This window comes from Gossypium hirsutum, chromosome D12 (assembly GCF_007990345.1).
Source record: "Gossypium hirsutum isolate 1008001.06 chromosome D12, Gossypium_hirsutum_v2.1, whole genome shotgun sequence".
NCBI classification, from domain to species: Eukaryota; Viridiplantae; Streptophyta; class Magnoliopsida; order Malvales; family Malvaceae; genus Gossypium; species Gossypium hirsutum.
In genome coordinates this window covers 14174002-14189562 of record NC_053448.1, presented here as the reverse complement: position 1 = coordinate 14189562, position 15561 = coordinate 14174002, and the positions used below count along the sequence as shown (strand labels likewise).

General features: G+C 34.5%; 1 non-coding gene across 1 annotated transcript; it reads right to left on the bottom strand.

The window, feature by feature from the left end:
* Positions 1–1389: 1389 nt before the first annotated feature.
* Positions 1390–1495, bottom strand: LOC121224723 (small nucleolar RNA R71). Its single transcript, XR_005922468.1, has one exon. It is a non-coding gene; the product is annotated as a small nucleolar RNA R71 (small nucleolar RNA).
* Positions 1496–15561: the final 14066 nt, after the last annotated feature.

The following is a 15561-nucleotide window of genomic DNA, read 5'->3' as shown; positions in this document are numbered from 1 at the left end:
TGATATATTTATTTATTCAAATAAAATCATGAACATGTTATTCTTGCATTATAAATGTAGGGATGCAATTTAATTGATTATTAAATCAAAACCATATTGTAATTAATTGACACAATATATGAATGGTGCATGTTTGATCTTTTTATGATGAAATTAGGTCAAATTAGTAATAATATCGAAAAAACTTTATTACCTTGCATAACCTTAGGATTAATGTGATTAAACCGTTTCAGTGTAAAAAGATTACTGTTACCTCACATGATTTGATTTCTGCTTATTAAAATACTAAGTTGATTGAACATAGACATATTATAGAAAAACTTAATAATTTAATAAGTGTGATTTCTTAGATGATGCCTGGAAAGGTAATCTTGAAGTCAGACGTGACACAGAAATATGCAAGGAGACCAAAAGGTTAAGCTTAGGCCTTTGAGAGAAGTCAATGCACTCATAAAATCAGGGTTAGTAAATTATCAATATGCCACGAAATCATCGTAACATCTTTTAACCGTGTTTAAATAATTGTAAGTTAAAAAGAAAGATTATTCTAACACATGCATTCTATTGTGATTACTCTTAAAACATGCATGCTTTTTTTGTGTTTATTTTAATTTTAAGCATACTTAGATTAGTTTTAGTATAACCAGAAATCCATCACACTTTAATTTATTTCATCACCAACCAATTTGCCAAGTATTAATTTTGCAATACTTGACTTGCATAAATAGTCCCTATGGAGACAATAACTATTTCTTACTACTTTATTACTTGCCAACGATTGTGTATACTTGCACATCAATCGAATAATTTCGAGAAAAATTTTTGGCACTGTTGCCGGAGACTATTATTTTAGTCAATTATTTATGAAATTAATTATCTTGCAATTTGGTTCAATTTTCTTTTGTTTTTACTTTAATAGCTTTCGTTATTATTCAGGTGTTAATGGATCCCCCACAATATATTCAAGGAGGAGCATTTGCTTATAAAGCTCAAAATTCGATTATTGTTGCAGATGAAAGAAACTGTGCCATTCGACAATATGTCGTTCCTCTCTTTAATGAGCTCAATCCGAGTATTGTGAGACCCAAAATTGAGGCACTGTAATTCGAACTAAAACCACTTATGTTTCAAATGTCGCAAACTGTGAGTCAATTTAGTGGGATGCCTATTGAGAATTTACATCTTCATCTTCAGCTATTCATGGAAGTGAGCGATTCTTTCAAATTAGCCAAGGTGACTGAGGACGACTTGAGATTGAAATTGTTTTCATACTCCTTAAGATATAGAGCACAAGTATGGTTGAACTCTCTACCGTTCGGTTTTATAACTACATGACAAGAGTTGATTGAATGTTTCTTAATGAAATACTTTCCTCCATTTCTAAATGCCAAGCTCTGAAATAAGTCACTTCACTTTAGCAATTTGATGAAGACTCATTATATGAAGCATGGGAGCGGTTTAATGATTTACTATGAAAGTGCCCTCATCATAACATTCCTTATTGCATTCAAATGGAGACTTTCTATATTGGTTTTAATTCTCATATTAGAATGATGGTGGATGCCTCTACAAATAGACCCCTTCTTTTGAAATCTTACAATGAGGCTTACAAAATTCTTGAAAGGATTTCTAGCAAAAATTTCAACAGCCGGCTAATTGAGTAGCCACGGGAAGAAGAGTGACAGGAGTACAGGGAGCGGACACACTTACTTCTTTAGCAACCCAGGTATCTTCTCTGTCTTCTATGCTTAAGAACATTATTGCTAATGGTTTCAATAGTAATTTGATAGGTCAGCAGTCGAACCAGATTGAGAATATTTCTTGTGTATACTGTGTGATGGTCATTTCTTTGAAAATTGCCCATTAAATCCATAGTTAAAACATTACATGAGAAACCAGAATTAGAGTAGTTCGCAATTGAATTTGTGCAATCCTTCATGGCAGAATCATCTAAATTTCTCATGGAGTAACCAATGGGCGGGCCCTAGCACCTCTTTTATGCCATCTCGACCAAATTATCTGCTAGAATATTCTCAACAAGTGCAACAACTCCCACCAATTGAATCTTCAAGTAATCTTGAGAATCTACTAAAGGCGTACATAGTGAAGAATGATGTACTAATCCAAAGCCAAGCAGCAATGTTGAGGAATTTAGGAAACCAAGTGGGACAGGTAACTAATGAACTCAGAAGTAGGCCCCAAGGTATTTTTCTTAGCGACATAGAAAACCTGAGAAGCACGAGCAAAGAGCATTGCAAAGTTGTCACATTAAGGAGTGAAAAGACGTTGGAACCCAAAGTTGTTAAAGCTGGAGGTAAACCTGTTGTTACTCAAAACAAGGAGGAAATTAAACCGGATGTTGGAATTCCTACAGCACACAAGACTGTTCCCGCAGCTGAGACCCAAGAAGTAGTCTTACCGCAACAAAGTAGATAGGACAAGATCAAAACCCCACCACCTCTATATCCTTAACGGTTCTAGAAGTAGGAACAGGATACTCAATTTAAGAAAATTTTGGATGACACAGCAGCTTTTAACGACTTCAATGTTACTAAATCCCTAGATGTAATTGAAGATTGTTCTACTATTTCCAAGATAGAATTGATAGCTTCTATAGAATTGGAAATCAAATTCTCTAGACGATCCATTACAATGCATTCTACTAGGAAAATCGCCAAGTGATGATGAAGACGAGGAATGTTTTGCCTTGTTAAAAGCTAATTCGAAGGGATTCATTCAGGAAGTTTGTAACATCCCAAGTCCGACCTGTTTGTCAGATTCGGGTATGGAGCGTCACAATGGTTCGGTTTTACCTATACTTAATTTTTTATTTGCCTAAAATATTATAAAGCAGACTAAAGATAAAAACTAATAATAAATCTTACAACAAATGCCTTAAGCCACTGAATGTTTAAATCCTCATAGTTTCTATTTCTAATCAGTCTATTTGTTTACAAAATAACTTTTAAAATTTAACTGAGGACTATCTGTCCTATAATCTAGATTTTAAGGGTGTTGTCTGGCTTCATTATTATTGATCATGAGGAGAAGCCTCTAATGGTACCCTATTCCTAAGTGCATGACTCTAATTGCCTGCGAACCCCGATCTCCTCACTATCTGGCTGGGTCCCTCCTCTGAGTCATTGATCAACCTCTCAAATCCTGTGAACATCAACCACACTGCTGTAAGTTCAAATGAACTTAGTGAGTTCCTTCACTAGGTCACAATAAATAAACAATATCACACAAGGGTAAAAAATGTAAAATAAATTAAACTTAAATTAACTCCCTACTAGTTCAAGGTAGATGTTCTTTATTAGTGTCGTGGACTCCACTCGATCTTTCAAGCTTTTCGGCTCACTATGAGACCTTCCTCTGGTTGAACTCTCTACTTGACAGTGATCCGTACACCTCGTCATATCAGCGATTCTTATCCTTACTTCGCGTCTTTCCTTCCTTTCATACACCCCGTATACAGGGTGTTTGGTGACCTTTAACTTACTTGGATATATGCCTGTTTTCCCATATTGTACCTCTGTTTTAGCTTTCTCATCTTCCCATTCAATGGTTCTTAGGACCTACCTTTTTTGGAAGACTTTCATGATTGAACTAGTCTTTGGTGGACTCCCCCTCTCCATACCATAGTCCCGAAAGACTTATTGACACCTCCGTATTATGTTGACTTTCAGCAGACCTTGCCACTCTGGCGAACCCATTCTCTTTCCATCCTACTAATAACAATGGTGGGATTACTCCTAATAATTTGCGTTATGTACAAGACTAACGTGGGACCTCACCTATCTCATATGATGAACAATTAACTTATCATCCTGGCTGGCCATCGCTCATTAAACTATACGAGTCTACCTTCCCTTTTACATAGGTTCTCCTTTTGGGGATAACTTTATGGCATGTTTTTGTAAAGGACTATCCTCAAAGAGGAATAGTATTGACAGACATACTATCTCATGGATAGAATCCTTATCCTAGGAGTAGAAATTCCCATCCCTCACATGAGATTTGCTTCTCATATACAACTTCATTATTGACTACTCGTGCTCATGCGGATTAAAATGAATGATTTTGGAAAAATATTTTGAAACACAAGCTTTAACTGCAAGCGGACAGCGTCATTTGTAATATTTATTGTTCCGATGGAACAATATTTTAATGGGTCGAACCCAAAGGAGACGACGATCGAGTAATAAATAGCGTGCACTTTAGAGTCTAAGCAGCTATTGGTATGATTTTATAGTACGATAAATCATAATAAGAAAATGTTGCAAGGGAATTAAATACGCTACTCTAGGGACCAAATTGTAAAGAGTAAAAAACTACGAAATTAATCATTAAATGACTAACATTGGTTGGTTGACTTCGATGTGGTTTGTCAATTTTCAAAGGAAGGACTTAAATCGCTTAAATTACTAAAGTGGCTTAATTTTATCTATCGATCTCAATTTTCCCAAATTAGACAAATTAGGTCGATTTATCTTTTGATCTCATCAGGTAATCTGGGACTAATAAATTGGTGCACAACAAGATTACCTCTCGGTCTCACTTGTCTAGATGTTCCCTTAGGGGCATCAATCCTAAGTTTTTAGGTTCATTCAAATTAATCCAATTTATTACAATTTGGTCTTTCATCCAAAAATCAACTCATCATATCTCTATCAACCAACCCCGTTAAAGGTTAAACTACTCATGTTGAAAATACAGCTAACTACCATGGAAATGAAAAGTAAAGAAGCCATTAAAGTAAAGCTTAAGAAAAATATAAAAGTTGAGATTTTTATGCAAAAAAAATGTAAAAGACATGTAAAGAAAAGCATTCAACAAGAAAATCAAAAGAAATAAACATAAAAGGAAAAAAGTTGAACAACTACAAAGTAAAAGAAACTGAAATACACTAAACTAAATCTAAAAATGTCTTACAACCAAGGTATAGGGACTAAAGATGCAAATAACCTTAAGCTACAATGATAACTAACTTAACTAACTACAAGACATTAAGAAGAAGAAGGAAATGCTGTAAAAAAACCCTAAAACTAAGAAAGGCAAAGAAAAAATATAAACACTAAAAATGTTACAAAAAAAACTAAAAGAAAACCTAAAGAAAAATAATGCTAAAAACTAAACTAATGTATGTCTCCTACTGATTTATCGTAATTCGATGTAGCAGATTAAACTAGTTTTCGTACTTAAGGAGCTTGAATACAAGCAATTTTATTATGTTGTAGTTAAGTTTTCATATTTTTGTTTGAATTCAATAAAAAGTGTATTTTGAGTCTTTTATTGTCTTTAGGGACCGAATAAGGCCTAAAACCAAGCTAACGTACTTAGTAAGTGTGCAGAAGAACATTCAAAGGCATAGGAACTCCAAGCTGGTCACTATGTTGCAACATGGGGAGTTTTATGTCACAGTATGAGGAGTAGAATACAAGAATTTCAAGTCTACCTTTGGTGCTACGACACAGCAATGGGATGTCGTAACACACATCTGAACTATGCATATTGCCTTTAGTGTCACGACACAAGCATTAGGGTGCCACGACAACGACCCTGTACGAGATTAATTACAAGGGGCATTTTGGTCAGCACAATGGAAATTAAATATGAGAACGTCAGCTAAGCTAGAGCTGAGGACGACGACTACCCTAATTCTATAAATAGGCTTATTTAGCACTTGTTTAAAGACAACTTTTCGTATTCTAATTTTTCTTTGTAATTTTAGTTTCAGTTTTCTTTTCTTTCAAGCCTTAGGTTTATTTTTTAGTTCTTTTTATTTTTGTTCTCCGGACAGTTTAAGGCTTAGCGCGGTTTGAGATTCAAACAATAGATACTCAAAATGGGTTCAAGCACTAGAAATGGTTAATAACATGACATTGTTCCCTACTCGCTCCCAATTTATTCACAAGCTCACCTCATTATTTCTCCTTCCCTCTCCTATCTTATTTCTCCAAAATGTTAGAAGGTATTATAGGAGATTAGCATATACAAAAATTTTGTAAATGTGAATCAAAAGATTTTCATTTTTTAGCTTAATTTTGATTTAGCTCTCTTTTTCTTTATTTTACACTCTTTCGCTCACCTTGTTTTTTAAACAAAATGTTCTAATCCGCATAATCTCTTCATTTTTTCTCACACAAAGCCACCATGATGTCTCTACCTAGCCCTTAATGTCCATGGCCCAACGTCCATTACATAGTGCATTTTAAAGAACGGGACCGAAAATGATTGAATGCTAGACTTATTTAGGCTCAATGCTTTGATATTAAGGTAAAAGGAAAAGGTATTTGGGGCTCAAAGAAAAAACTAAATCCAAAAGATAGTGTAGTTTAATAGTTTACATGTTGCACAAATAAAAATAAAATGAAATGTGAAAACATGTAACTAAGCATTGGACGTATCGTCCTCCAAGTCAGTTTCCTCAATTATCTACCTATTTCTTTTCTTGGGAGCGGTTCTCTTGCTGCGTATTCGATGAATTGGTGTACTCTACTCTCCGATGGCAACACCCTCGGTTTTCAGACATGCAACGGTAAATACTATTAGGTCTGTTGCCCTAAGTATAGTATTTTTGTCTAAGTACATGTAATTTTTTCGAACAGATTGGTTAATAAAATTATTCATAAATTACATTAATACTTTATATATTGTCCTTACATGATTTTTGCACGCAAAGTAAAATGGAAGAAAATGTTGCTTATTGGTTGTCTAAATGTTTAAATAATACTAAGCGGTATAACGTGGTCAGGTCATAGTACGGAAAGATAGCTTATATTAATAGACGAACCTAAACATGTCCTTAGTTTAATAAAAAATGAGCAAACCAATTAAAAGACTAATATGTCATCTATCAAGTCCAACTGAGGAAATGCCTTATATTGGGCATCGGAGCGGATGACTCCCAGAAGATAAAGACATATATGTGACTGATTGGACTAATAGTACATCAGATAGGACCCAAGTAGAATAGATCTTGAGTCCATTTTTGGATTTATTCATTTGTTACATTCATAGTGTGACATACCTAAATCCTGAGTGGATGACGAACTATGTATGCATGACTCTTATAGTTTGATGTAAGAAAATAGATAAGGAACAGAAAGTTGGTGCATTGGGTGTATGACTTCTGTAGTATGTAGCGTCATTCCCAATAGTGGAATTCGTAGCCCAAAACATGGGTAAATGATATCCTCTCGTTGGCATTACATGGTTTATGAAAAGTAAATGTAGCCACGAGCTGTCCGTCTTTGTGATGGATGAATTTATCACTATTTGATAGTGATTGTCTTTTCATGAAAGAAAATGTAATTGTTACCATGAGATAAAATAAGATCATATTGGGAGAACGAATATTATCCCAAAGAGATTAAGGATATCCTATGAGGGTAACACAACACTAAGTCTTTGCTTTCGTAATAGTATGTCGTTAGGGAAAGCTTAATCACAATACTATAGTGGAATGACTTCATGACTAAATGAGTTTATAATTAATAGGCAAAAAGACAGAACTTAATTATAAATCATTTGAGTCTCAACTACATATGTCCAATCGATCCCTTCGATACCTCCTTGAAACTAGAAATGAATTGCGTGTTTGAATAGAAATGAACGGAATGAATAGAAAAAGAGAAATGAGAAACATTCAAAAATGATTATGGTTTTCTTCGAAATAGAGAAATGGAATCATTTGAAAATGAATGTAGGTTTCCAAAAATGGAAATAGAAACGGAAATGATCCATTTGCAATTCTATATGGATTACTTAAAAATGACTGGAAGAATAAGTTTATGTTTTTTATCTGTTTTAAAGCTTGAAAATGAAAATAAATCATTCAATCATAGTGAATATGTTGAGTTGTAAAATATCGAACGAATTTTCTCAAAATTTTAACAGGGTAAAATTGTCAAAACTTTATCAAGGGTTAAATTGTCAGAATTTTACAATGGGTAAAATTGGGATGAGAAAATAATTTAATATATATTGAAGTTTATTTTGGGAAATAGAAAAACAGAAATGAGTTGGATCAAATTACTAAGTGTGGGTTAAAAACCAAAAAATGCTACTAATTGGGCCTAATGTGAGAGAGGCCCAAAAAGCCTATCTTGTAATAAGGTGGGATGAGAAAACCCTAGTATTATTAACTAGGGTTGCCGCCCTCTGCATCCTATTTGAGCTAGGATATCATTTTTCAAGTAGAAATAAACTTCTAAAACTCTAAAAGGGTTCTTCCTTCTCTACCTATAAATAGATGACACCAATTGAGCTATTTACAGATTTTTAAAAGATATCCTTCTAGAATAAAAATTCTATCGGTTTCTAATAAGAAGAGAGAATTTTCGTCTTCACCCCAAAAAAGGAGAGAAAACTCTCTCTAGTTCTGTGTTTCGGTTCAATTGGTTTGAGCCCACACTCGAAACAATTCGTGGAACAAGAATAGCAGAGAAGATCGTTTGGTGGAAAGCAAGGAACAACAAACGTCCGCTAAGCCGAAAACACAGGTATGAATTTGGTTAGAGTTTATTGCTATAAATATCACAAATTGAGTTAGTTTTCAAAATTTAAATTTTTCGCTGTGCAAGAAAATCATTTTCAATCCAGATTTTTCCAACAAATATTTCATCGATGGTATCAGCATCCGTTTGTCGTGTCGTCATCAGTTTATTTGCTGATTTACTGTAATTCGGTGTAATAGATTAAACTGGTTTTCGGATTTAAGGAGCTTAAATACAAGCATTTTCGTTATGTTTAAGTTAAGTTTCTTTAGTTTTACTTACATTCAATAAAATGTGCACATCGAGTCTTCTGTGGATTCGTATAATTCAATATCAATCAGGCTTTCTTAAACTCTTTATTCCACTTTATTCCCCCATGATTAATTATTCCATTCTTTCTATGTTGTTTCTTTAAGTCATGAGGAACTAATCCTTCTATGGGGGATTAGCGAGTGGAGGCACGATATTTTAACTATTTTTTAGGTTTGCTCAACGGATCAATTGTTTGGAAAAAATGAGAACATGAGACAAACCCTAGGCCTGTCAAACCTGAGAAGCCATCAGGTGAGAATTAACCCAAAATTGGTATTGCCCATTCGTGAACACCTTTACCCCCATCTAGTCTGAACTATGATGTCGGAAGATAAGTAGTTCTTGCTGACTCGTTATGTTAGTGGAAGATCGAAAGATCCTTCTAGGGTAATGACTAGTATGTTGATGAGGAACCCAAAACGACAGTTAATTGAGATTGTCGAAACGAGCTAATCACCCATCCTCAAATTTGGATTCACTTTATTTTTCTCTATCTCTCGCAACTTTAATTTCTCTTTATGTTATTTTATTTTATTATTTTACAAGTCCTAAACATATTTCTCAGTTTGCACTCGTACTACATCTAACTTAAAGTATTAATTAGATCTTTAATTCTTTAGGTTCAGATTGATTTAGTACTCACCTCCCTTGGGTACGATCCTCAGAGTACTCACCTACTTCAGGAACCCAACACGAAGAAGACAAACAATTTGAGCTTTACATGATCAAAGAAAGAAGCACCCACCAATAGGAGTTAGAGCGGTCATGATCAATCGAGTAACTTCTTTCTTTATCTTTTAATGGGCTACACATTGAGAACAATGTGTCAACTAAAGTGTGGGGGTAACTTAGGTTGTTTTTAAAGTTTTAAAGTTTTAATTTTTTGTTGATTTTTCATTGTCTTTTGTTGTGATTGAGTTTGTAGAAATACAAATGATTGTTTAGGAGCATGTACATAGGTTGCTTATGTTTATAAATAAGTTTGACATGACAATAGGAGGTTTTAAAGTTTTTATTATTAGACTACTAAAGTTCTATATGTTAGTTGATTAAATCTGTGCATGATAAGATAGTTAGGGCTGACCTAAGGCATTGTTTGGAACACAACTAGTGCCAAAAAGCTATCCTATTTTACTCTACCTTTAGTACCAATTTTAAGTCTTTTTGATACTTCTTGATGAACCACATTACAAACCCCAAGTCTGAAAATGTTAATTTGTATATACCCTTTTTCTTTGGTCCTGTACCGCAAAATTAAGATGTCTAGCCATACGTATTGAGGGTTAAGTAGATACATCACGAAAAAGTTTGCAAAATTAGAGTGAAATAGGAAAGATTTGTGTGATATAGGAACTATAAGTTTTCCTAATGTTTGAAACAAAAAGAAAAACCCAAAAAGGGATTTAGTGCCAGTAGAAAAAGTCTTTAACCAGCGAAAAAAGCATTCATGAGTGAGATGTATTGAAAAAGAGAAAAGTTACAAGGTCACAAAAGAAAGAAAAACTCGTTCATTAGTGCACAAAAACTCGTAGGGCTAGCCATAGTTACTATGTCATGCTATGATTTCCTACAGATTGAGAGACAAGGAAGGTAAGAGAATGAGAAATAAGTTGGTGAGTGGGTAAGGGTCACTAAGGGGAGAAGAATAAGGATTAATACAATGTGCCAAACTACTTTCGTGTTTGTAACCTTTTGATGCTTACTGCTTTTTAATTCCATACTTGTCCTAAGCCTCAGAACGTTACAAGTCGAAAAGCCCTATGTGACATAAGTATCATCATACATGAATGGACATCATACTGAACATATGCATAAACAACTATTGGTATTCTGCTCGGATACTCAAATTACTTGTATGATTTGTTAATGGATTCCTATAGGTGAGAAACTTAATACTTGTATATTCTGTAACATACTGAACTTAGATGTTTGTAATCAAAAGTGGTAAGTCAACTACTCATCATGTTGAAATTGTTAATAAGCATGAAATGCCTAAGTCATATGCTCTGAAGTCAATGCTTTTATCATACTTGCTTAAGGGTCGTCACTTTTATTTGTCATCTTTGTTTATGTTGCTTGAGGACAAGCAATGACTTAAGTGTGGGGGAGTTTGATCTACCGTAATTTGGCGTAGCAGATTAAACTAGTTTTCACATTTCAGAAGCTTGAATATAATCATTTTCATTATGTTTTAGTTAAGTATCTTTAGTTTTACTTATATTCAATAAAATGTACACATCAAGTCTTTTATTGACCTTAAGGGCTGAAGGAGTCCTAAGGGAGAGCTAACGTATTTTGTGAGTGTGAAGGAGACCATTAGAAGGCATTTTTCGCTAATACTGGACGTTATGTCACAACATAGGAGATTTAATGTTGCAAGATAGAGAGCAGAATAGAGAAAGTGAGAAACTACCTTCAATGTCACGACATACCCCTAATGACGGCTATAGAGGAGCATAATGGTTGCTATGTCGCAACATAGGTCCTGGTGTGTAGCGACATCAACTCGATGATGAGAATAAAACATGAAGTAGGGGTATTTTAGTTTACACAATCAAACTTTACTATTTTATTTATCTCTCTCGTAACTTTAATTTCCTTTTATGTTATTTTATTTTATTATTTTACAATCCCTAAACATATTTCTTAGTTTACTCTCTTACTACAACTAACTTAAAGTATTAATTAGATCTTTAACTGTTTAGGTTAAGATTGATTTAGTACTCGCCTCCCTTGGGTATGATCCTCGGAGTACTCACCTACTTCAATGTAAAATCTATATTACAACTTGATCCGTATACTTGTGGATACCACCTCATAACTCTCTATTTTAGTGTAGTATTCACACCCTGGATGTTAGTACGTCTAGAGGCAATCATTCGCCTTCATCACTCCTCTACGCATTGGTTTCTGATCGCCTCCGAATACACCAACGTCTAGAGTAGAAATCCTACACAAAAGATGTGAAAATGCAGTATCCGCTAATATACGGGTCAAGTTGTAATATAGTTACAACAGAGTAGGTAAGTACTCTGAGGATCATACCCAATGGAGGCAAGCACTAAATTAATTCTAACTTAAACATAAATAGATCTAAATAATTTTTTAATTAAATTATAGCACGAAAGATTAAAAGAAGGGTTTTAATAAACTAAACTAATAATAAGCAAGGACATAAAAAAATTAAATAAATGAAAAATAAGAAATCAAATAAGAAAATATATATCAAATTCGAGCATGGGTGATTAGCTCGCTTTGGTAATCTTAGTAAACTATCGACTTGGGTTTTCTTGTTTAATCAACTATTTAATACCTAGCAGGATCTTCCAATGCATTCACTGGAATACTAATTCAGCAAAAAATACTTATCTATCAATCTCGTAGTCCAGACCGATTCAGGGTTAAGGTGTTCACGGATAAGCCATAAAAAATTTTAGTTAATTCCCACCTTGATGACTTCCTAGGGTTGTCAGGCCTAGGGTTTTAGATTCTTCCTCTCCTGACCAGCTAATGCATTAAGAAATACCTACAAAATAGCTAATTATTCATACCTCCACTTGCTAATCCCCCCATAGGAGGATATTCTTCCTCTCCTGAACAGCTAATGCATTAAGAAATACCTACAAAATAGCTAATTATTCATACCTCCACTTGCTAATCCCCCCATAGGAGGATCAGTTCCTCCTGGATCTAGTAAACAATATAAACTTGAACGAAAGAGTGAACATAAAGAACAATTTCAAGAATAGAGTTTAGAAGAAGCCTAATTGTATTAAATTTAAGCGTAGAATCCTCACTGAGTTTGAGAATAATTTCAGAATCTGATTTCACCCCAAAAGTAAAATAACAAGAACAGAAATTTAAAACCTAAGAAAAAGAAAACTAAAGGCTAAATCTAAAGAGAAAATTTTACAATATGAAAAAGGTGTCTATAACATGTGTTTGTTGAGCCTATTTATAGACTTAGAATGGTCATCGTCCATAACCCTAGGTCAATTGACATTCTTGAGCTTAAAATTGGAACGTGTGGACAAAAACACTCTTGGCTCGTATTAATTTCCCGTCCAGAGGTGATGTCATGACACACCATGTCCTATGTCGCGACATTGATAGCAGTATGCTCAACTTTAAGTTATCTTCAAGGGTATGTCACGACATCCTCAGGCTGTGTCGCGACATTAAATGGGGTCTTGGAATTTTCTTATTCTACTCTTTACGTTGTGAAATCCCATGTTTTATGTTGCAACCTAGCGATGAGTATCGAGTTAATGCGCCTTATAATGGTCTCCTACACACTCACAAAGTATATTAGCTCACCCTTAGGCCTCGTTTGACCCCTAAGGTAAATAAAAGACACAAACAACACATTTTATTGAATTTAAATAAATGTAAGAAATCTTAACTAAATTCCAACTAAAATGCTCGCATTAAAGCTCCACAAATGCAACAACTAGTTTAATTTACTACACCGAATTATGGCAGATTAGTTTTTTCCTCCTCATCTTCATCTTCCTCAAATGAATCACTTGACCTGTTAGGCCATTGTATGACCTCTACTCCCTAACTTGCCATAAATGTATCCACAAATGGCTCAATTCCCTCTAACATACAAGTGTTGTATCGCACGTGTCAACCTAACTTATGTTGCTAGTATGTAGGCTCATCCTTAGTCTTGTTCTTAGTGCTTAGTTTTTTTTTGCTACTCAGACACACGTCCATTGTGTTTTTATGTCGGTGATTCCAGTCTTGAATCTACTTCCTATGAAGCTTTTGGAATTGGTGGAGCAAGGAATCACTAATGCTGCTATGAGTAGGACGATGAGTCTGCTCGGTGGATGTGATGTCTACTCCAGCCTTATAATAGAGATCGATGACCAAATTCGAGAAATAAATACCCACCTTTCCACCTGCAATGCAATAGTTCAATTGTTCATTTATCCATATACCTACACAAATTTTTTTGCGTTATAAAATAGAGTACAATAGGGTTGCTTTAAAAATGTTACAGTTATTAGTGTCGTGTGTTGGGCTGAGACGAGTACATAAAAATTGCATCCAAATTTTTGCAATGGGGAACACTATTGTTTTTTTAAATGAGAAAGGTCACCCCAATGAAGCTTCCTGCTTCCACTCGCCTCTAACCTTCCGTAAGGTAGTTCAAAATCGCGTCCATGTCTATGTTAGTAAAATGAGTTAAATCGAGGGATGATAGATCGTCCTCCTCATAACAAAGGATGCCATAATATTCGCAAGTGGCCTCGGAGGAAATATATAAACTAGCATACCTAATATACACCCGATCACATTTAGAAATTTTAAAATTGGAGTAAAACTCTAATGGGTACTACAATAGGCCTACAATAGGCTTCTTAGGAAGCATGCAAATAATTTCCCACTAGTGAAAGCAGATATTAGCCCAAATTTCATTGTTAAATGAAGAGCCCGGATCAAAACCACGTTCAGGGATGAACGACAATCCTTGAATCGCCTGATAGAAGCCTACAACCTTTTTTTGGGAAAATTTAACGCTATTAAAGTCCGAAAATAGACCTGAGGTGGTTTAGGATCGAGACCGATTTTTGTTGTTTCGGGGGCCCTTTTATAACTTTCACAATTTTAAATAAACAATATTAAACTAACCAACTTGCCACAAGCACCAAGGAACAATCTAAACTAAAAATAACAAAAGCATAAATAAATCTAACTATCAAGATAACAAGAAATTCTAACTAAAGAAAAATAAATAAAGCAAAAATAACAAAAACTAAGAAACGAGAAATAAAAATAAAAGAAAAGAAAACTTAAATTGAATTTGTTGTGATGGCAAAGTCAGTGGATTCCACAAAGCTCTATGCCTTCCAAACTATATAAGATAATAAAAGTTGCAAAAGAAGGAAATGAACCAAAACAAAGTAGAGGGAAAAATGAAATCTCAAAGAAAATAGAGGAGATTAAAAGTGAGATTGAGAGAAAATAGAGAGGGGGAGTGTTTTTAGGGATTTCAATTTGAAACTTTGGGAAGAAAAGGAAGGGAATGAGGGTGTTGGGAGGCTTTTTAAGCCTCCCAAAATAAGGGATATTGTGATACTCGGTTAGGGTATCAACTGACTTGACATGGGTATCGCGATACCCAGGGTGGGTATCACAACATCCTCTATTTTTGGGCCCTTCCAATTCCCATGCTATCTGAGGTACAGTGATACCCAGTCATCAGTATCGTGGTACCGCGATACCAGGGGTTCGATATCGTGATGCCTAGAAAAATTTTTGGCCCCCAATAAAAAATATTTAAGAAATTGCGATGCCCTCTTGGATATCACAATTTCATTGAACGAAACCCCAAAATACTTACAAATTTTTCAAATTTTCTCTCAACTCTCAAAAATCTGACCTACCAAGTTCAAAATTAAATCAACATAAATTAAAATCCTAATCTAAATATAGAAAATATGTGGAGTCCATGCTTAATAATCCAAGTATTTACAAATTTTTTGGTTCAATTGCCACGTGCTGCAAAAGAAAAATGGAATTCAGGGTGACCAATTACACCCCCGTAGTGATGCTTCATTGGTATCCTCGACACCTAGATGCACCTCTTATTCCATGTTCAATTGTTGACTTCTAAGAATTGTATTGGCTACTTCATCCTTGTTCACTTTCAGATCCTCTTGCATGTCAAATGAACACCTACAAAATTACACCATTCTAAAAAAATATGAATTTGTTAGCAAGAAAAGGTTTTGTCTCA